At 41.4% G+C, this 21,661-nt stretch overlaps 7 non-coding genes across 7 annotated transcripts; 4 read left to right on the top strand and 3 right to left on the bottom strand.

The window, feature by feature from the left end:
- The first annotated feature begins 434 nt into the window (after nt 1-434).
- On the top strand, nt 435-507 carry TRNAA-AGC (transfer RNA alanine (anticodon AGC)). The gene has a single exon. It is a non-coding gene; the product is annotated as a tRNA-Ala (tRNA).
- Nucleotides 508-2,585: 2,078 nt separating this feature from the next.
- Nucleotides 2,586-2,657, bottom strand: TRNAA-UGC (transfer RNA alanine (anticodon UGC)). Its single transcript has one exon. It is a non-coding gene; the product is annotated as a tRNA-Ala (tRNA).
- A 4,280-nt stretch (nt 2,658-6,937) lies between these two features.
- Nucleotides 6,938-7,011, bottom strand: TRNAN-GUU (transfer RNA asparagine (anticodon GUU)). Its single transcript has one exon. It is a non-coding gene; the product is annotated as a tRNA-Asn (tRNA).
- A 469-nt stretch (nt 7,012-7,480) lies between these two features.
- On the top strand, nt 7,481-7,554 carry TRNAN-GUU (transfer RNA asparagine (anticodon GUU)). Its single transcript has one exon. It is a non-coding gene; the product is annotated as a tRNA-Asn (tRNA).
- A 9,414-nt stretch (nt 7,555-16,968) lies between these two features.
- On the top strand, nt 16,969-17,041 carry TRNAA-AGC (transfer RNA alanine (anticodon AGC)). The gene has a single exon. It is a non-coding gene; the product is annotated as a tRNA-Ala (tRNA).
- Nucleotides 17,042-18,746: 1,705 nt separating this feature from the next.
- On the top strand, nt 18,747-18,819 carry TRNAA-AGC (transfer RNA alanine (anticodon AGC)). Its single transcript has one exon. It is a non-coding gene; the product is annotated as a tRNA-Ala (tRNA).
- Nucleotides 18,820-20,989: 2,170 nt separating this feature from the next.
- Nucleotides 20,990-21,061, bottom strand: TRNAA-UGC (transfer RNA alanine (anticodon UGC)). Its single transcript has one exon. It is a non-coding gene; the product is annotated as a tRNA-Ala (tRNA).
- Nucleotides 21,062-21,661: the final 600 nt, after the last annotated feature.

Genomic DNA, 21,661 nt, shown 5'->3' with positions numbered 1-21,661 from the left:
CATCGACCTTTCAGGGTTGTTGTCAGGTTCAAATGAGATAACAATTGAAAAATGATTAGCAAAATGTCTGGCACTGGGAAATCCCAATAGAAATGGTTAACTATTTATTCTCTTTCCTTCCCATATCACCTGATTCTGTTCTGGCCACCCAGAAATAAGAATGGTTTCCTTCATCAAGCCACACAAGTAAAATAAACTTCAACAGCTCTCCCACAGAGACTGTCAATACTGTTACTCTATCTTTAAAAGGCAATAAAAGTGTGGAGTGGCTCTTTATCTTGTATACTTGCCCCACCCAGGGCTTTTCTGCACCCACATTTTTCTCTGCTCTCTAATCTACCCCACCTATCCTTTGGTCTTAGATTCTCTGAGGTATAGGCTCATGACCTTCTAGATTCAGTGAAATATAACTTGCCAAAATCTACAGCAAGGGAGGGGGATTAGCTCAAATGGTAGAGCGCTCGCTTAGCATGCGAGAGGTAGCGGGATCGATGCCCGCATCCTCCACTTTTGATTCCTCTCCCACCTAATTGGTAGCGCGGTAGAGCTGATCATCCGACACCTTCCTTTCCCTCTCCTTCATATCTACGGGAGAAAGGCAGCCCGACAGGAATTAGGGCCTCAGGAAGACCCTGCCTCTTTCTCTCATGTCCTTCCCACCTTCAAAAATCTGTTACTCTATTTAGTTCTTAGCAAATGCTCCCAATGGAAATTTAGGAAGGTAGAAATAGGCCACTGGGGGAAAAAAGCTGCATGCAGGCTTACCGAGGCAGAATGCAATAAGAGTCTGCTAGGTAGCAAACATCGTGCTAAGCACTTTCAACGACTCTGGAAGGAAGGTGCCATTATTGTCACTGTTTCACAATTGAGGAAAACAGAGTAAGAGACTTGTCCAGATCCATAAAGCTAAGAAATTGTCCGAGATCCGATTTTGAATTTGGATCTTCCAGTCTCCAGGCCTATCTCTACTCTGTCCACTGAACGACCTAAAGGGGTCAAAATGCATTGGTAGTTCGTTGCCATTAGCCATTCCCTCACCTTTTGTCTTTAAAGGTCTGCAGCTTTTGTGCATATGAGAGCATTTTACTTTGGAAGGGTGAAGTCATTTAATTGTTTTAACTTTGTGAGAACGGGTTGCAAGGTCATAAGCACCATGCATTCAGCTGTTCGGAGACATACTTTTATATTCTGTTGGGGCTAACTTGTGAGTAGATTAGCTCAAATGGAAAAGCACTCGCCTCTCAAGCGAGCTAGCTGAATCGATGCTTGCATTCTCCAGTTTTGATTCCTTTACTTCCTCAGATCGAGACCCGGAATCTTGAGTGTAGATCAGCTAACCGGTTCCCACTCCTCCCTATCCAAAGAAGAACGGATGTCCCGGAAGAAAGTCTGCCTGAAGAGTAACCTGGCCTTTCTCTACTACGCTTTCGTGCGCTTGGTAAATGCATCACCGAATCGCAGAAATGCAGAATTGAAATAACTTCTGGGTATCTTGAAGACTATACATATAGCAAGAGAAACGATATCCAGACTTAGGGAGCACAATGGGTTTGCAAGTTCATCTCTCTAACCATTTACCCACCTCATCGCCTAACTGTAAGCATTTCTGCATACGTGAAGTTTTCCGTGGGAAAAGAGGAAGCCGTCTGATGGACCACAAGTGAGTTCGAGGCAAAAGAGATTTTAACCGTTTGTATCAGGAATATCACTACAACAGAGCAGGATAATAGCCCTCTGCTCTCAACTGCTTGTAAGTGTGGGACTTGCAGCTTTAGAGTCCTAGGTAAGAGCACACCCTGAACTCTCTGGAGGAAACCTCTCCACAGAAGCAGCTCGGTTCTGTTTACTGTCGTTATTCGACCTTCGAAGAGTACCAATGACATCAAAATGTTGGGGCCAAGATACAACGTGTTTGAATGTAGCCGACCAGACCCTACGAACTCGGAAGCTTCTACCACAGGTCAGGTACAAATAGTTCGTTTGACCATTTGGAAGAGAGGTGTCACTAGATTAGCGCATCTCACGTTCCCTGTGTGTTACTGCGATTCTGATTTGCTCAAAGACCACATCGCCTTCTTTGATAGGGGTATGTCATGCTGAATGGTCCTTTGCCAGCGTCTCCCAAGTCTCACGATAGATACTAAAGTTCTTCAGAAGGTCCATAATAGGGTCCTTGTACTGCTTCTCCTGACCTATGTGTGAGAGCTTACCTTATGCGAATTCTCCATAAAATAATCTTTTAGGGTGAAAACATAAGTTTGACGTTCGAGCTAAGCGCTCTCTTCAGTAGAGTTTAAATACTTGGCTGCTCAGCTCGAGAGAGGCCCTCAGTGTCTAGTAGCTTATCTTGCCAGGTAATCTTCAGAACCATTCTAGGATAATTCAAAAGCAAGCGGCACTGAACCTACCAGCCGAGATGAAATGGGACTCTGTGAACCCAAGGAAGTTTTTTCTAGCATTGTCTTTCCTTTAGTTTCTCGGATTCCAAACTCTGAGTGGTATCGTATCCAAAGGAGAGCGGCCAGGCCAGAAATTCTTCTCTAGAAAACAAGCTTCACTGAGAATGGAATTAAAGAGAAAAGCGTTGGAGATACCGGGGATCGAACCCGGGGCCTCACACATGCAAAGCGTGCGCTCTACCACTGAGCTATATCCCCAATCTTACTGCTTGCTTTCCGCTATATTTCCATGTGGTTCTTACTTATTTTTCTCAGAGAGGTTGGTGTGGGATGAGTGTTGTCGCTTTGAAATTCCATAGTGGGATTTCCCCAAATCTGCCGTGTCGTTAGACATGAGAAGTGAAGGAGAGAGAAAAGTCAAAGGTCTCTTTGACACCACCATTCCTCAGATCGTCCAATTCTCCCATATCTACATTATTCAGTCTTTATCTGGAATTGTCCGACTATTTTAAACAATATTGACCATGACTCAGTTCAACACCCCATGTTTTTCTATTTCAGGGACATTGCACTCTTCCTATAATATTCTGTCCTTACCACATATCCTTACCTTCACGTTATTCATTTCTCCTTATTCTCCACATTTTACTCATTTTATGGTTAGCTGATTGGTTGTTGGTTGGATGTTGACCATTCTCAAGGATGATAAAAATGAAATCACTATGTTGGGGTCCAAGTATGATATCCAGCTGTGTCTGACAAGACCAAAATAAGCAGGGAAGGTTCCATCACATGAGCATTTGGAGTGGAATCCATTTTATATGGAGACACCTAGTTAATGGTGGCACTAAAATAGTGGACTCAGAATGAAGAGAACTTGTGAAAGTGTGTGGAAGTGAGAAACATTAGACAATGACCTCCATTTTGGAAAGAATAAGGTGTTGGGGTTTTTGTTTTGTTTTGTTTTGAGGAGAGGGCACAAACTAATGGGGATATCATGCCAGAAACATTTTTGTGTTTCTGGAATGCAGAAGAGAAATGAGGATTAAAAATATAAATGTGGAAATCACTTTAAAGAGTTGAAGCCGTGGAATGAGATTGCTAAAGTGAGAGAAATTGAAGCCCTCAAGACAAAGCAATAGCAGTTAGACTGTTTGGAAGATCTAGGAAAATGTATAGGGAATTCCATATTTCTTTTGCTCAGTGGTAACTACTTCAAGAGCCAAACTCAGGTCCCTAGGTGGGCTTTGAAGAGGACAAACAAACAGACTCTATCTTGAACCAATTTTGACCATTCAGATCCCTATGACCTGATAGTAGGACACTTATGAAGTAAAATGTATTAGAATGTAAAACAAAAAGAGGGCAGAACCCCCAGAATGCACAGCACAGTAGGAGCCATGCTTAGAATAATCTAATTCACTTATCTTTGTTTCATTTTTTATTTCAACGTTCATTTTTTGTTACTGTAAAAAGAAAAACCTGACAAACATCAACATACATGAGTGTTTCCATATAGGCAGAAGAATAATGTAATTCATGGATCTCTTCCTTATTAATGCTTTTCAAAAAACACAGTAAATTTAACACCCTCAGTTTATGGTCTTCTGGGTGTGCCTGGGTCACTGAGAGATGTATAGACAGGATCACAAAGCTATAATATGTCAAAGGTAGGACACTAGAAACAAAGTCTTCCTGACTTTAAGATCCAATTTTTAACTACTGTCTTGCACTACTCTCAACACTTCATTAAAACATAATAAATTAGAGAGAAAAAGGACCTTATCAATAATGCAATCCACTGCTTTCGCTTTACAGATGATGAAATTGAGACCCAAGAACGATTGTTAAAATTTATTATTTCTTATATTTTAATTAAGAAGCACTTAAAAAAATAATCTGCTCCTCACTAATTTGGACTGAAGTGGAGTTGTGAACTGATCCAACTATTCTGGAGAATAATTTGAAACTATATCCAAAGAACTAGGACTTTGGCCTAGCAATGCCAATACTAAATCTGTATTCCAAAGAGACCAAAGGAAAAGGACCAATTTGTACAAAAATATTTATAGCAGCTCTTTTAGTGGTGGCAAAGAATAGGAAACTGAGAGAATGTTCATCAGTTTGGGAATGATTGAACAAATTGTAGTATATAACCGATTCCTATTGTACTATAAAAAATAATGGGCAGGGTGGTTTCAGAAAAACCTGGGAAGGAACATGAATCAATGTAAAGTGAAGTGAGCTGAACCAGGAGATAATTGTACACAGCAAGAGTGGTATTCTTGATGATCAACTGTGAATGACTTAGTTTTTCTGATCAAAACAATGATCCAAGACAAATCTAAAGGATTTATGATGAAAAATGCTATCCACCTCCAGAAAAAGAACTGATAGTGTCTGAATGTAGATTGAAGCATACTTTTGGTACTTTATTTTTCTTAGGGTTTTTTTCTGTTTTCTTTTTCACAATCTGTCTAAAATGGAAATATGCTTTGCACGACTTCACAGATTATTTTATATCAAATGGCTTACCTTCTCAGGGAGTGGTGAGAAAAAGGAGAGAGGGAGAGAATTTGGAACTAAAATATTTTTTAAATGAATGTTAAAACTTTTTGTACATTTAATTGGGAAATATTTAATTAAATAAAAATCTGTGGGGTGGAGGGGAATCTGTTCCTCTCCCTACTCCTTCCCCCACTGAACAAATATTAAACAACAAAGCTACGGGGAAAAAGCCTTATTGCATATCTGTATAGTCTGGCTCTGGCTCTGGCTCTGGCTCTGGCTCTGGCTCTCTCTCTCTCTCAAATTAATCTTTTCTTTGTCAAGAGATGAGTTATTTCCCCTTGTTTAAACAAGTAATATCTCTTTTGGCTTATGTGCCTGGTTTTCAATGACTTGAGTCAACAATATTTCTTCCAAACCATAGTAGAGATCATATCTTCATGAGTTTTAGAGCAGAGCTAATCAGTAATATTAAAAGTATATCAAAAGATTCCCTTTGTCCTCCAAGGAAATGACTTTAAGTTCTGTTAGAACTGAAATGAGATGTCATCAGAACAAGGCGCTGACTTAGAGAAGGTTCAGAAACTTTACTTACCTTTGAACTTTTCTGAAGTTTGGGATGGTTGACCTCCTTCAGTTGTAGCGGGAAAAGAAAGGACTTGAGAAGCAGAAGCCTGCGACTCATATCCTGAAATGCTGGACAAATTTAAGTCCCTAAGGAAACCAAAGCTACTTATCAAATAACCTCACACATACAAATCCTGAGCTCTGCCTCTCCAAGACTGCTGGGAGCTTCATCCCAAAAAGCTTCCTCTAGCATTCACTTATATTCTTCAGGAGTTACTTAGATCGAAGGAACCTAGAGGCCAACCTCCCAGATTTTAGGAACTGGGAGAATTTATCTGATCTTTTTCACTTCCTATCCTTTGTGGGAGGAAGAAAGGAAACAAGCATTCATTAAACCCCTACTCTATGCTAGATACTTTTATAAGTATTAACTCCTTTGATTCTTAAAATAATTCTAATAAATAGGTACTATTATGATCTCCATTTTGCAACAGGAAATTGAAGCTAAAGAGAGGTTAGGTGACTTGCCTAGGATCCCAGAATTATCTGAATTTAGACTTGAGCTAAGATCTGCTTGACTCCAGGCTCAGTTGGTTCTTCGGAGAACGGAATTCATTGGGGGGAGCAGGGGATCGGGAAGGTGAAGAGGCAAAAAAAAGGTACATAATTTGAGATGTTCTCCAGAAACAATCAGGAGCCAGGAAAGATTTTTTTTTTTTAAGCAAGAATGTGGTGCCCAAATCTATGAATAAGAATGATAATTGCAATAGCTAAAGGAAAGGCACAGTTTGGAGACCTGAAGACCTGTTAGTACACTATTAAAATAGACTAGGAGGGTGATAATGAGGACTTGAATCAGAGGCGATGGGATCAGAGTTGCTCTGGGATTAAAGAGGAGACAGGATGAAGAGCTAGGACAGATAAGGAATCCACAGAACTTCAAAGACATCTTCTGTGACACCTTGGAAGGCAGTCTGGCCTCCTCGAATCCTGAACTTTTGCTCCTCACAGCTATCTGTAACTCTCAGCAGGCTCCCCTGTTTCCTCCTTTTTCTACATCAAAAGGTGGAAAACTCCTCCCACTCTCTCTTCATCCTTTTCCCCAGTCTTCGAGGTTTGTGTTTTGTCCAGTTCCTTGGAAATGCTTGTCTCTCTTCGCTTTCATCCTTAAAAATATGGGTGTACTGAAGTGCTAGTGGAATGATGCAATCATTAAGGAGATTCAAGAATTACCAGGACGGTGAGGAAGGATAGTTCTATTTGCGATTGACTGATATTAAGGAACTAACGATGTAGGTATGAAGTCAATTGCGTGGATCTGGAGCATTGAAAAATACCTGAAACAGTAACGCGGATATATGGCAGTCAGCAGCAAGGGGGAGTGCCTTACAATGACATTTCCAAATAAAACCCAAACAAGGATAAGAGTTTCTTTCACTTACACACGGTTCTTTAAAATCGCACGTCCCTGGGTGGGCTTGAACCACCAACCTTTCGGTTAACAGCCGAACGCGCTAACCGATTGCGCCACAGAGACGGCACTAACAAAGTGCAGCAGAAGTGATCAAGACAAAAACCGGAATGTTGGGCCCTGAAGTGTCCCGAGTATGAAATCCCGATAACCCCACAAGATTCGTACAATTACGTACGAAACCTGCAACAAATACATGCCTAGAGAAACTGGCTGATTGTAGCCAGGAAATGGGAGGGAGAATGGGGAGGGACCAAGAAGGGGAGATTGATAGTTTTCTTTTCTCTAGTTGGAATAAAACTATAGTAATGACAATCACTGTGGCTGGGTTATCGTACCTCAGGAGAAGAAACGAATCCTTTGATTCCTTCTTTTTGGAGAGTCTGGGGGGCTCGTATTTATTCAAAATTATGACTCTGAAGCTAGTATGCACTGGAGGGACTCTGTTGTCTTATTGAGCTTTATTGTTCGTTTTCTTGGGAGCCTGGGGATGGGGTTATCCTTCCTTATGTTGACTAAACTTTTCTTTCGCTGAGTCTCTGTGGCGCAATCGGTTAGCGCGTTCGGCTGTTAACCGAAAGGTTGGTGGTTCGAGCCCACCCAGGGACGTGTAGTTGGCCGATATTTCCTTATTGGCCTTATCTAGTGTTTTCGATTCTCACATGCAAACTTCTACTTCTGACTCTTCTGTGCTCTCCCATTTTTTACTCAGAGGACTTCTTACACTCTTTCCACTTACTTCCCCTTTCCAGCTCCGAAAGACTACTTGAATTTTGTCGCAATACTTTAGATAACAACAGGAAGCTGATCAAGAAAGTAAACCGTTGGTAAAGACGGAATGGGATCCTGAAAACATAAGGATAGAGTGTAATGACCAGAATCGAAAAGAGGAATGGCTGATCAAAGGTGTTTAAAAATAAAAATCTGCCTAGAGTTTAACAAAAAGAGGGCGAACGCTTATGGGCATGATACATCTGGAAAATCTTGAACTCTTTAAGTGGTTTTTGTTGTTTTCTGTTACTCCTCCCCCGGTTCCATGGATTCCATCTCAGTGACATGTTTGTGGTTCTTCTAGTGGCTGCTATATCCTTCCCTCTGTGGCCAACATATGGTTTCTTGTGCTCAAAACCCCTCAGTGGCATTATATTGCTCAAGATCAAATTTTGGGTCTTTCTGTTCTCCTTTGTATGCTTCCACTTAAAGTGAACTCCTGTCGAGTCACTATCACATGGGCTCTTCTTCTGGGGTGATAATGAAGAATCTGGGATTTGGAAAGGACCTCCTGCATGTACGAAATAGCAAGCCGGTGTGAAGAGAAGCAGACTACACTATGTTCCAGAGTGGGATATGTGCACTAGTGAACAGCACTAATTATTCGGGAAGGTTCTCCTTCAATTGAGCCTAAATTTATTATTTCCTTCCATGGATTTTCAAGACCCTTATATTTATTTCCTAGTATCTTTCCTTAGAACCATTTTCTGCTTATTAATATGTTTCAAAAATGTGCTGCCCAGAAATGAAATTTTTACAGAATCATATAAATTTAAATTTGGAAGATTCTGTCACCATATCTAAAGAAGTTTTCTAGTTCAACCCCTATCTCCAAAGAAATTTCAAAACAAGTTAGGAGACCTATCAGACAGTCAAAGTTAGGGAAACCATGCCCTCCTGAGCCAGACCATTTCACATTTCAGAATGTATACGATGTTAGAAAGTTTATCTTGTCATCAATCTTAGATTTGCTTCTTGACCCATAGCTCCCGATTTTGAACTGAGGCAAAATAATAGAAATTGAATCCTTCTTCAGTGTAACAGCTGTCAAATGCATGAAAACAGTGATCATGTCCCTGATCTATCTTTTCCAGGTTAAACATCCCCATTGTCTTTTGCAAACATAACCAGATTAAAGACCATTCAATTTCCATGTTACTCATCCTTCCATGTGAGAATGGGTTGCTTTTCAGTTCTGTGGGAGAGAAATAACGGGAAGGCAAGTTGCCTGGGACAGCTGGCACAGAAAATAAAATCTAAGCAACTTAGAACCCTTTTTAGCTCTCCTTCCTTTCTCTCACCAGTAAGGCCTAAAATCTAGGTATTTTTCTGGATTTATGTATTCTCTCTAATTTTGGAAAGCTATCAAATGTGAATTAATGGCATCCCATTTCATTCTAATTCTGAGTCCCTATACTGCAAGTATTCCAACAATTGTATAAATCTTTCCCTCTTTCCCTGGGTATTTCAACATACACACAATTAAATACAATGATAAGGTCAACTGGAATTTATACCAAACTGGTTTATTTGTTAATTTTTAGAACCAAAAGAAGTAAAAGCAAAGAGGATCCTAAGAAACAAGAATGGCTAAAAGGAGGGAGGGAACAAGTCTTTATTAAGCACATGTGCTAGACATTATACTACATGCTTTAAAAATTTCATCCTTGACTAAGTTGAAAATGTATTTAATAGGAATGCATGTGTAGAATCTATATAAGGTTGTATGCTATCTCAGGGAGGGAGAGGGGAGGAAGGAGGCAAGAGGAGGAGGGAGGGGGAAAAAATCTAAGACGTATGGAAGAGGTTGTAGAATACTGAAAACAAATAAAATAATTTAATAAAAACTTTGATCCTCACAACCTTGGAAAGTAGGTGCTGCTTTATCTCCTTTTTATAGATGAGAAAACTGAGGCAGAGGTTAATTGACTTGCCCAGAGTCAAGTGGCTAGTAAGGGTCTCAAGTTGGATTTGAACTCAATCTTTCTGACATCAGACCTATTAGAGCCTCTATCCATTGAGATATTTAGTTGCCTCTAAAGGAGATTTGTCTCTCAGAGACAGAAAAAAGAGGGCAGTGGGAAGAACAAGACTTCACTGGGCTTTGTCTCCATGCACAGCTGGCAGCAGTTGCTACCTGTCCCTGTTTGTCTTGCATTCAACTCAATCATACAGTCTCTGTCTCCTAGTCAGAGAATCTGCAGCTCCACACTCTTGAAATATGCCAGTTGGCACAAAGCAGAATCAGAACCAGCATCAATTGAGGCTCACAACTTCCCCTCCATGATTAGATCACTTCTTGTTTCTCAGGTAGTTTCAGTTTTCCCTCTCCTTTAGCATCCAGGGAGGCAGATTGCCCTTTCACACACAATTACAGCCCACAGGATTTATTTGCACAAGTAGACACAGAGTTCCAGTGTCCAGCCTCATTCAAATCCCTTTAATCTCTTTAAAATGAACTGCTGTAGGGGGCAGAGCCAAGATGGCAGAGTAGAAAGACACACATACGCAGGGTCTCCCCCCACAGCCCATAAAATACCTGTAGAGAGGGACTCTCAACAAATTTTGAAGGAGCAGAAGTGGAGAACAACAGAGTGGAGGAGATTTCCAGTCCAGGGTGACATGAAAGGCCCATGGGAAATGTGGGTTGCACCAGATGTGGAGCTTGAGGAGCCCAGCCCAGCATCCAGAACAACCCTTGAGGGTGGAATCTCCAGTCACAGCAGCATCAATTCGAAGATCCCTCAACCCACAGGTGCCAAGGGTCAGTGATGGGGTTTTTCCAGCTGTCCAGGAAGGGAGAAGGGCCTTCCCATAGCTCTGGCAGTAGGCAGCCGCCTCAGAGGCTACATTGCAGGCACAGCAGACACATACATTTTTGGAGCATAAAAACCCTGGGGGCATTGAAGAGCTGATTCTTGCCTCCACCCTGTGTGGAGGCCCTGGGGGAGCTGGTCTTTGTCTCACACTGGATGGTGGCCCTGCCCATCCAGCTCATCTGAAAATGAGCCTCCAGTGCTGACTTGGGAACTGGAGGCCAAGTGGCTGTGGAAAGGTAACTGCTAAGATTCTGGGCACAAAAATCCCTCTCTGCATCCAGACCAGCACACGCTTGATTGTGCCACCTTGGAGGAACTGAGATCTCACAGTTTCCCAGAGTATACCCTACTCTTGACAAAGGACCCAAAAGTCAAGTAACTGGTTGGAAAAAATGTCCAAAAAAGGGGAAAAAAATAAGACTATAGAAGGTTATTTTCTTGGTGAACAGATATCTTCTCCCATCCTTTCAGATGAGGAAGAACAATGCTTACCATCAGGGAAAGACATAAAAGTCAAGACTTCTGTATCCAAAACATCCAAAATAAATATTCATTGGGTTCAGGCCATGGAAGAGCTCAAAAAGGACTTTGAAAATCAAGTAAGAGAGGTGGAATAAAAATTGGGAAGAGAAATGAGAGAGATGCAAGGAAAGCATGAAAAGCAGGTCAACACCTTGCTAAAGGAGACCCCAAAAAATGCTGAAGAAAATAACACCTTGAAAAATAGGCTAACTCAATTGGTAAAAGAGGTTCAAAAAGCCAGTGAGGAGAAGAATGCTTTAAAAAGTAGAATTAGCCAAATGGAAAAGGAGGTTCAAAAGCTCACTGAAGAAAATAGTTCTTTCAAAATTAGAATGGAACAGATGGAAGCTAATGACTTTATGAGAAACCAATAAATCACAAAACAAAACCAAAAGAATGAAAAAATGGAAGATAATGTGAAAAATCTCATTGGAAAAACAACTGACCTGATAAATAGATCCAGGAGAGACAATTTAAAAATTATGGGACTTCCTGAAAGCCTTGATCAAAAAAAGAGCCTAGACATCATCTTTCACGAAATTATCAAGGAAAACTGCCCTGAGATTCTAGAACCAGGGGGCAAAATAAATATTGAAAGAATCCACCAATCCCCTCCTGAAAGATATCCAAAAAGAGAAACTCCTAGGAACATTGTGGCCAAATTCCAGAGTTCCCAGGTCAAGGAGAAAATATTGCAAGCAGCTAGAAAGAAACAATTCAAGTATTGTGGAAATATGATCAGGATAACACAAGATCTAGCAGCTTCTACATTAAGGGATAGAAGGGCATGGAATAGGATATTCCAGAAGTCAAAGGAACTAGGACTAAAACCAAGAATCACCTACCCAGCAAAACTGAATATAATACTGCAGGGGGAAAAAATGGTCTTTCAATGAAATAGAGGACTTTCAAGCATTCTTGATGTAAAGACCAGAGCTGAAAAGAAAATTTGACTTTCAAACATAGGAATGAAGAGAAGTATGAAAAGGCAAACAGTAAAAAGAAGTCATAAGAGACTTACTAAAGTTGAAGTGTTTACATTCCTACATGGAAAGACAATATTTGTAACTCTTGAAACTTTTTTCAGTATCTGGGTAGCTGGTGGGATTACACACACACTCACACACACACACACACACACACACACAGAGGGAGACAGAGAACACGGTGAATTGAATAGGATGGGATCATATCTGAAAATAATGAAATTAAGGTGTGAGAGAGAAATATATTGGGAGGAGAAAGGGAGAAATGAAAGGGGGCAAATTATCTGTCACAAAAGAGGCAAGTAAAAGACTTTTCAGTGGAGGGAAAAAGTGGGGAGGTGAGAGAAAAAAACATGAAGCTTACTCTCATCACATTTAACTAAAGGAAGGAATAAAATGCACACTCATTTTGGTATGAAAACCTATCTTACAATGCAGGATAGTGGGGGAGAAGGGGATAAGCAGGGTGGGGGGGATAATGGAAGGGAGAGCAGTGGGAGGAGGGAGCAATCTTGGGGAGGGATAGGATCAAAAGAGAGAATAGAAGAAATGGGGGGCAGGATAGGATGGAAGGAAATATAGTTAGTCTTACACAGCATGACTATTATGGAAGTCATTTGCAAAACTACACAGATATGGCCTATATTGAATTGCTTACCTTCCCAAAGGGAATGGGTGGGGAGGGAGGGTTGAAGAGAAGCTGGAAGTCAAAATTTTAGGAACAACTGTTGAGTATTGTTCTTGCAACTAGGAAATAAGAAATACAGGTAATGGGGTATAGAAATTTATCTTGTCCTTCAGGACAAAAGAGAAGATGGGGATAAGGGAAGGGAGGGATGTTAGAAGAGAGGACAGATTGGTGATAGGGGTAATTAGAATGCTCGGCGTTTTGGGGTGGGGGGAGGGGAGAAATGGGGAGAAAATTTGGAACCCAAAATTTTGTGGAAATGAATGTTGAAAACTTAAATAAATAAATTTAAATAAAAAAATGAACTGCTATCTAGTTACATATGATTCATCTTATAAATATGAAACTGATTTTTAAGCCATGCAAAACTTTACCTTTTTGCCTATGACATTTCACCATTTTAGATAAGTTATAGTCTCCTACCCCTTTAAGGTATTTGTGGATCCTAACTCAATTATCCAACCTGGTATCCTATTTTATGGATGTGTCTTATCCAGTGAGCTAAATCACTGGACTTTCCTCAAAAGCAATCAATTCCATCCTAAATTGAGTCTCTTGGAACTGGCTGTGCCATTCATAATACCTTCACCTGCTAGTGACACCAGACAGGAACCAGCAACTGGAACATAAAAAGAGACACAAATTTGCTCTCTAGTCCAATGTTTCTTAGACTATTATCTAGGGCTTAGGAAACACCTATTTCCCACTTCATTGAAGGTGTGGAGTGATGATAACTATAATCATACCCAAGCCTGTATTGTAGGAACAGTTGGACACATGGAGGAGTTTAGAGACTGACTGTATGAAATCATTTTAGTGCTATTTGTTTGGTGTTGCTCCCCAGAGACATAGAGTAAGGTTCAAAATTCCCCTGACTGGGGAACCCTCTATTTCTCCCATAACTATAGGGGTTTTTTTATACCAAAGGAAGAGCCATGGAGCTCTAAATTGATTATAAGTAGTAGTTTAATCAATCATCATGAATACTCACAAACAGGAACAATCTTTGGTTTGGGGTGGCAGCCAGACAGTTTTGTGAATCCCTGCTGAAGAACCCCCAAATCCCTGTGGTAATTATAGAAAACAAAGGGAGGAGGAGCTCAAGAGTATATCATACTGATTAGTGGATATTTTGGATTTTCTGCTTAGTAATGAGCTTGGGAGTTAAGCCAATGTTATGCCCGAATATAAGTTTGTCTATGGATCATGTACCAGTCACACATGGGCCACAATATTCTTATTTGGTTTTTCATAGGTTATAGTAGCTTAACAAATGCCTCAGTGTCTAGGTTATGATTGTAAACAGGTCATGATGTTCAGGCTTCCACTTTTCACAGAGTTTAAGTTTTTATGACTTTTTACTTATTACGGTATTTTAGGGCTTTTACCCTACAGGTAGCCTGAGTCTGAAGATTAGAGAACACTGGGCAAGAAGTTCTGGATTCTAGTTTCATCAATGTCACTGTGTGACTTGTTGTCTATGTGGAATAACAATAAATTTGCTGTTAATTCTTTTCCAAGATTGAGACTGTTCATTTAATGACTATAGTAGCTCCTTCAAGTACCATCTACTTTTGATAATATTTCTTATGATTTTTAGAAGAGAACAATGAACCAGGGAAGCTTCACCCTGGGCAAAGCTAGCCTTGGGATTTGTCCAGTCTCCCTTTACCACTTCTGGATACTATTGGAGATAATTGCAAGACTGAGCAGATCTCACTTATTATCAGAGAGCGACTGTAACTTCTTTCTCTGGAGCTTGACAAATCTTCTTCTCCAATCTTAGTGACTTCTTAACTCAACCCCATGTGGCAAGTTATACCTTTTCTATCCTCCTCTAGGCATCAATTCTATTTTGACATTCCCTCCCCTCCCTTACACACTACTCCCTCCAACTCACAAACACTCATTGGAAACAGAAGATCCTACTTTACTGAGAATACATAGACCTTCCAAAAAGAGCTTCCTTAACCCCTATCTTCCATGCCTCCAACCTCAGAGGCATCACTATCTTCTTTTCTTTCTCTAAGAGGAGAGTTATGCCTATTCTCTATCCCTCCACCTGTACCCTTAACATTATTCTTCCCTGCCACCTGTAGAAACATACTTAATCCCCTTAACCCTCATGCAGCTTCCATTGTTCTTTTTTCAGGGGTTGCCCCCAGATGTTATAGAGATCAAGATGGATGACCCAAATTATACTCCAAAATTACTAAACTGGAAAAATATTTTATTAATACTCAGAGGCTAATAATTCATAGAGTTTGCACTTTTTTAAAAAAGGTCTTTTCATTAGAAGCACTGTTTAGTAACCTCATCCTGTACTTCCTCATCCTATATTTAAGATTGACATAAGAAAGAGAAGGTAAAAAGATACGATTGTTGATGGCTTTGACTTACAGGGGGAAAGTTGATTTTATGCTAGAAGCAATAAGGAACCACTGAAAATTTTTGAGCAGAAGACTTGTATGACCAGATCTATACATAAGAAAAATTACTCTGGCTGAATGAAGAATGAGTTGGAGGGGGCAGAGAATGGAAAGGATAAGATCTTTAAAGAAACTATTCAAACAGTCTGAGGATTGATGATGGGATTCTGGATTAGGTGGATGACAGTAGAAAGAGAGAAGAGGATGGCAAGAAATGTTGTGGAGATAAAATCAGGAACACCTCCTATCTACTAGGATATGATGAGGGAGAGAAAAGACTTAAAATAACTCCAGAGTTACTAGATCTAGTGAGTGAGTGAATGATGGTGTCACAGATGAAAATAGTGAAAGCACGAGGAGCAGCAGAATTGGGGAGCAGAGGGAAGAAACTAGACTTAGTTCTGGACATATTGAGTTTGAGACACCAGCAGAGTTTCCATGTAGAGAACGAAGCAGGGCAAGAAAAATATTGAGAAAAAGACATATGACAGGGCTCTTGCTCAGCAGCTCTGGTTGGAGGAACTGTTCGTGTTTGAAGGAATCCCGGTCAGGGCACTGTACTATATAGGAAGGAGCAAAAAGATTCAGATTCATTCCTCAAAGCACCTACAGACAATTTTGACACAGCTAGGAAGAGGATGGGAAGTAGACAAAAGGATAAAGAGACAAGACAAACCTGAAAGGAACAGAGTAACCGAGAAAAATGAACCCTGTAGACCAAGAAAGGGAACGTGATTCATCTGAATCCTACGGTGATTCCATGAGTGCTTGATTGGGCATTTGTATCGAACCAGTATTGGACAGGTTTTCTGGCTTGTAAATGCCTCCATTAAGCCTTTCTGTCTGCCTTTCTGGGATACTGTCTTTTAGGGCCGATCACTTCTTCAAAGCGTTCTGGACTTCCAAGTGGGCTCCTCTTTTCTCACTTCATCCTCAGCTTTTCCTTTCTTCCTCGTTAGACACGTCATCATGCTGCTTACTACTCTCTCCAGGATTATGCAAAGGTACTTTCCAATTTCTTTGACATCCAAGGTTATTTTCCTTTCCCTTAAGGCATGATAAGGGGTTCTGGAATCACTCAAGTAGGCTCAAACGGTTGTCATTACACAGGTATAAACCCCAGAACTTATTAAAAGAGGATTATATGATCCAGAGAGTCTAGGGGATTTCTTACTTCATTGTTTAGATTTCCTTTTATTTCAGAAGCTAAAGCCAGAGCAGTAGTGGAGGGGGTGGAGGGAGGGAGAAGGAAGTGGTCAGATTAAATTCTTCTGGAAATGATGTGCAGGGAGAGAAAGAAGCTTTAGAGAACCGGAAACCAGAGAGCCGAAGTCAAGTCAGTCTTAAGGGTATAGCTATTTCACACTGGAGAGTGTAAAACAGTGGGGAAATCTTTGATCATACCCAAATCTGGAGGTCACTGAAAACACACACCCAGAGATGTCTGAAGTTTGGAGGAGAAATCCTTGTGAACTTCAGGAACAGTTCCCTTGTCAAGACTTAGCTCAGTTAACTGGTATTAAGGCACTAAGAAGCTGGGGCTACTTTCTCCATGCCTGCATTTCCCTGTCCTCCCCTGTCTTCCGGTTATATCTATGCCTCCTAATCCGTACACTGTCCCTCCTTATTTTGAAATTTACTCAAATTCAGGCCCAACATCAGTTTGTTCCTCGCCACACTCCTGCTTTTTTATTGCCTCGGAAAGATTTATCTCACACAATACAACCTCACTCCCCGCCCCCGCCCTCCACTTCCAGGCACTGGGAGAAGGTGCCATGTATCGACTTTTTGGCTCTCTTTTTTGCGGTGGGGGATTAGCTCAAGTGGTAGAGCGCTCGCTTAGCATGCGAGAGGTAGCGGGATCGATGCCCGCATCCTCCAATTTTGAGTCCTCTTACACGCAGAAGTATTATGAATAGTTTGTTCTCTGAATTATAAACCAAGAGTTGTAAATGCAATAAAATAGGGCTTCACATCCTTCCAGGGCAGACTAAGACTAAACACTTTTCCTTTCGTTACCACTGTAGTGACTTTACCATACCTCCACCATCCCATCGGGAACTGCTGTCGATGAAAGGATCTAAGAGAAAATGTTTGATGACACAGTTAGGGTAGTACTAGGATGAATTTTTAAAATTCACTGGTTTTGACATCTTTACTTTTGAAATTAGATTACTGGTTCCCAAATCCTTTTTTTCCCAGAACTATTGTTTTCCTTCTTGCGATGATATGGGAGTGGGAATAGTGGTTCTACCATAAATAAAACTTTAAGGTAAAGAAGAAGGTATTGAGAGGTCTCTATACCATATTTTGAGACACACTGAAATCTTCTCCACCCAAATCCATGAGAAAATAACAGGACAAGACTCAAAGATCCCACAAGCAAAGGGAAGCCTTCTCAGAATGGTAGAACCTTTCCAAGTTTGTGGCTCACTAGAATGACTTTCAAGAGTCCATCATACATATCCCAAGGAACTAAAAAACAGAAAGAAATCCCAATAAATAGTACAAACTACTCAGCCAAATTTTGTTCTTGACTGAATAAACTGGGCTTAGCCCTAGTACTCAGAGCCTCAATATGGGAAAAAGGTGACTAGTCAACTGTTCACAGTTTCTTAGGACAGCTAGCAGAATAGTTGGGAGTCAGAACCTGTAAAGAGATTGGGTACCAAGCAGAACTAAGGCTGATCCTAGGGAGAATTCTGATTTTATCACCTTCCTTCCTCTGTGGCCCTCCTCCCTCTAACTGTTACCCAAAAGCAATTGGAAAAGGAAAGTCAGCCTTCTCCCCTGGTCACTTGAGTTTGCTCCCAGTGCCTAGTCCAAACCTTGTTGTGAAAACACTCAGATCCTAAGCAGGAGGTCCTGGTTTAGAATTCCACCTGAATTCCTTTTCTTTCTTCTTTCCTCTCCAGTCTTATCTTGGGAACCAGTAACCTAAGGAAGGATTGGTGCAGGCTCTCTCTTCTGCATCTTGGACTGCTTACAGGATCCCCCTGATCTGATGCCATGTAAGCCAAGAAGCTACTTTGGACAAGATCCTCGACTGTCCTTTTAGGGATACAAAGACCAAAATGAAGCAATCTCTGCCCACAAGCAGTTCATAATCTACTGGATCTTAGCCAGAAACACATGTGCTCCCTCAGGATTAGTCTCACATGAGCAGAGTATTATAGAATTTTACAACAAATGTGAGGATTGTTCTTTGGCCAAGGAAAGTTCTCAGAGTAAGTTAACAGACTGAATATGTCTAGTTTGAGCTGGACTCCTCTTGCAAGTATTGTTTCAGACTCCTGGAAGGGCCTTTCATTTCATCCTGCTGGGTTTTTCCAGTTATTAATAGGAGAGAGGCCATGGTCACCTGATCGAAAGTACTAAAAAGCAGGAATGGGGGGAAAAGGGAGGTGGAAGAGGCTGCCCTACTTGTCTTTCTTTTTAAGTCCATTGCTCTATTTATATTTGTCCTCTGAAGCCTTACCTGGATCTTTCCCTCCTGTTTCTAGTCCATCCTCCCCCAAGCTTTAGAGGTGTGTACTGTAACCTTTTAGAACCCACTAGGAGAAGCTGGAGAATGCTTCTAACGTGTGGGGGATTAGCTCAAATGGTAGAGCGCTCGCTTAGCATGTGAGAGGTAGCGGGATCGATACCCGCATCTTCCAGTTTTGAGTCTGTCCCTGTGTATCTTGAAGGGAACTTTGCTCAGTTGATTCCCCTCTTCTGAGTCCCAGGAGAAAGGTTGGATGTAAATACAAAGAACAACTCCCACCTCCACCCTCCTGCCTTCAAAGTCATTCACAATCCCGAGGTTCTATCATTGTACCATACTTTCAATGCTCCACCTAAATGTCAGAACGTAGAGATGATACAAAAGCAGATATGAGACTTGGGGACTATAAGATGAGGAATAACACCCAGTCATGCAGAACACAGTGAATTCATTATCCCTCCTGGTCATCTAAAGATAGGCATCCCGTTTGGATGTAAAAAAGTTTTGCACGGAAAAGGCAGAGGTGACTGGTAAATTTTCTGCAAAAGACGTTTTGATCATTTCTAAGGGGAAACGTCGAGAGGACAGAGTACAAGATAACTAGCTCTCCGCCTTCAGCTGCTAAAGAGACTTGCGCCTTCTTGTCCAGGAGTCCTATAATTGGACAGCAACCGCTATCTGGAGGACCAGAAAGCCACAGATTCGTCCAGAGATGCCTAAAGGCAGCTGGAAGGGAAGTTGGTAACACTGGAGCATGTGGAGTGTACTGGGGGGGGGGGGGGGGGGGGAGGGAAGGGGGGGCCGCAAAAGAGAACGTCCAAGAGAGAAGACATAGAGAACAGACAGACACTTGACTCAGGCACAGGGAAAGAATGGAAGTCTTGTGTATCTGACTGAAGCCTTCCATGTGTGAGTGTGGCCATGCAAAGAGATGGTAGGATATTTTCCCCAAATGGTTCCAGAAGTCTTCAGATTTGATTTTCTTGGTGACCCTCTCTGAAGGCTGAAATTTCTCCCAAGGGCTCTGACAGTTGTCCCAGAGGGCTTCATTTTTCTTCCTTTACCTAGAGCTTCTTTACCTCTTTAACGTTTCCTCTTCTCTTTTTGGCCTCGCTCTTCAGTGGGAACATTATAATTGCACCTTCTAATTGCTTCAAGTTTATTCCGTGGAGGTCCACGTAGATTGACTTTCACACTACACTGCGGGAATAACTTGAGGCATCACCCTCACTGTAATGCCACAAAGCCGCCCGAACCTAACCAAATGAGGGCCTCGGGTCTGTTTATTAGCAGAGATGTGACTCCGTGGGTCTGAAGTTGGTCTCCATTGGATTGGAAACTCAGAGGCGTGGCTGGGGGGGAAGATGCTAGGTCAGAATTATCATCTTGACAACTTTTATTGGTTGATTGTTGTCCTTAGTCCTCGAAGAGGACCAAAATGACATCCATTGTAAAGTGAAACTTCATTGTGTCTGACTGTGGCTGATCAGACCAATATGTGCTAGAAATGCTCTACCACTGGTTGGGCACAGATAGTCCGTGTGAGTATTTGGGGTGGATACTCCAAATTTGCCCATCCTATGTTAACTTTGTGTTGTCTCAATTCTGCTTCGCTCATAGAGCACAGTGCCCTTTCTGATGTGGGCACACCACGCTGGGCTGTCCTGTGCCAGTGTCTCCCATGTCGCACAGTCAAATCCAAAGTTCTTGAGGGAGACTTTGAGAGTGTCTTTGTATCGCTTCTTCTGCCCACCATATGATCGCCTGCTCCATGTGAGTTTTCATAAAACGGTCTTTTTGGCAAGCATAAATTTTGCATTCGAACAACGTGACCAGTCCATCAGAGTTACGCTCTCTGAAGCATAGTCTGAATGCTTGGCAGTTCAGCTCGAGTGAAGACCTCAGTGTCTGGTACCTTATCCTGCCAGGTGATTCTCAGAATGTTCCTAAGACAGTTCAAATGAAAGCGATTCAGTTTCCTGGCATGGCGCTGGTAGACTGTCCTTGTTTCACAGGCATACAACAATGAGGTCAACACAAGGGCTCTGTAGATCAGTGTGGTAGTCAGTCTAACACCTCTTGTCTCCCAAACTTTTCTTCGGAGCCTCCCAAACACTGAACTATCTCTGACAATGCGTGCATCAACCTCGTTGTCAGCGTGTACATCCCTAGAAAGTACGCTACCAAGGTAAATGGATTTATCCACAGCATTAAAAACTTCTCCGTTTGTTGTAACCAATACTTCCACGTATGGGTGATGTGGTGGTAGCTGATTTGGCACACAGTTTTGTACAAGTTGAGTAAGGAGCTAACTTCATTAAAATCTCAAGAGGAAATACTGGTGGAGATGCCGGGGATCGAACCCGGGGCCTCACACATGCAAAGCGTGCGCTCTACCACTGAGCTACATCCCCTCACTTGTTTTTGCAATTTTCTTGTCCATTGTTGTGTCACTTATGTGATTTGTCAGGAATGTTGAAGTGAATGGTGGGAGTCTGGGAGCAAGGGAATAAACATTTATATAACGCCTGCAATGTGCCAGACATTGCATTAAGTACTTTATAAATATTAAATTATGTGATCCTCACAACAAATGCAATTATTATCCCCAGTTGAGGGAGGGAGCAGGTGGAGGCTGAAAGATTAAATTAAGGGATTTGCCCTAGGGGGTCACACAATTAGTGTGTGAGGTCGAATTTGAACTCAGAATTATTCTGACTCTAAGGCCACCTAACTGCCTCCAATACCAATAACTGATTTTTTTAACAAAACTTTCCAGTTATAGCTTAGATGACAAAGAACCTTTGAAATTTCCCTCCCCTTTTCTGTCCCTGAACATTATGCCCTGTGTTATTCCTTTTTGATAGTATCTGAATGTAGAAATGAGAACAAAAAGACAAGCACAATTTGAACTCGATATGTAAAGCAAGAGGGAGTTTTGAATAGGTGAAGGGAGGAAAGTTTTTTCTGGAAGTAGAGAAGATTAAAAGACGTGTTAATAATCTACTGATTTA

Source organism: Notamacropus eugenii, chromosome 6 (assembly GCF_028372415.1).
Source record: "Notamacropus eugenii isolate mMacEug1 chromosome 6, mMacEug1.pri_v2, whole genome shotgun sequence".
Classification (NCBI taxonomy): Eukaryota; Metazoa; Chordata; class Mammalia; order Diprotodontia; family Macropodidae; genus Notamacropus; species Notamacropus eugenii.
This window is presented reverse-complemented; position numbering and strand designations above follow the sequence as displayed.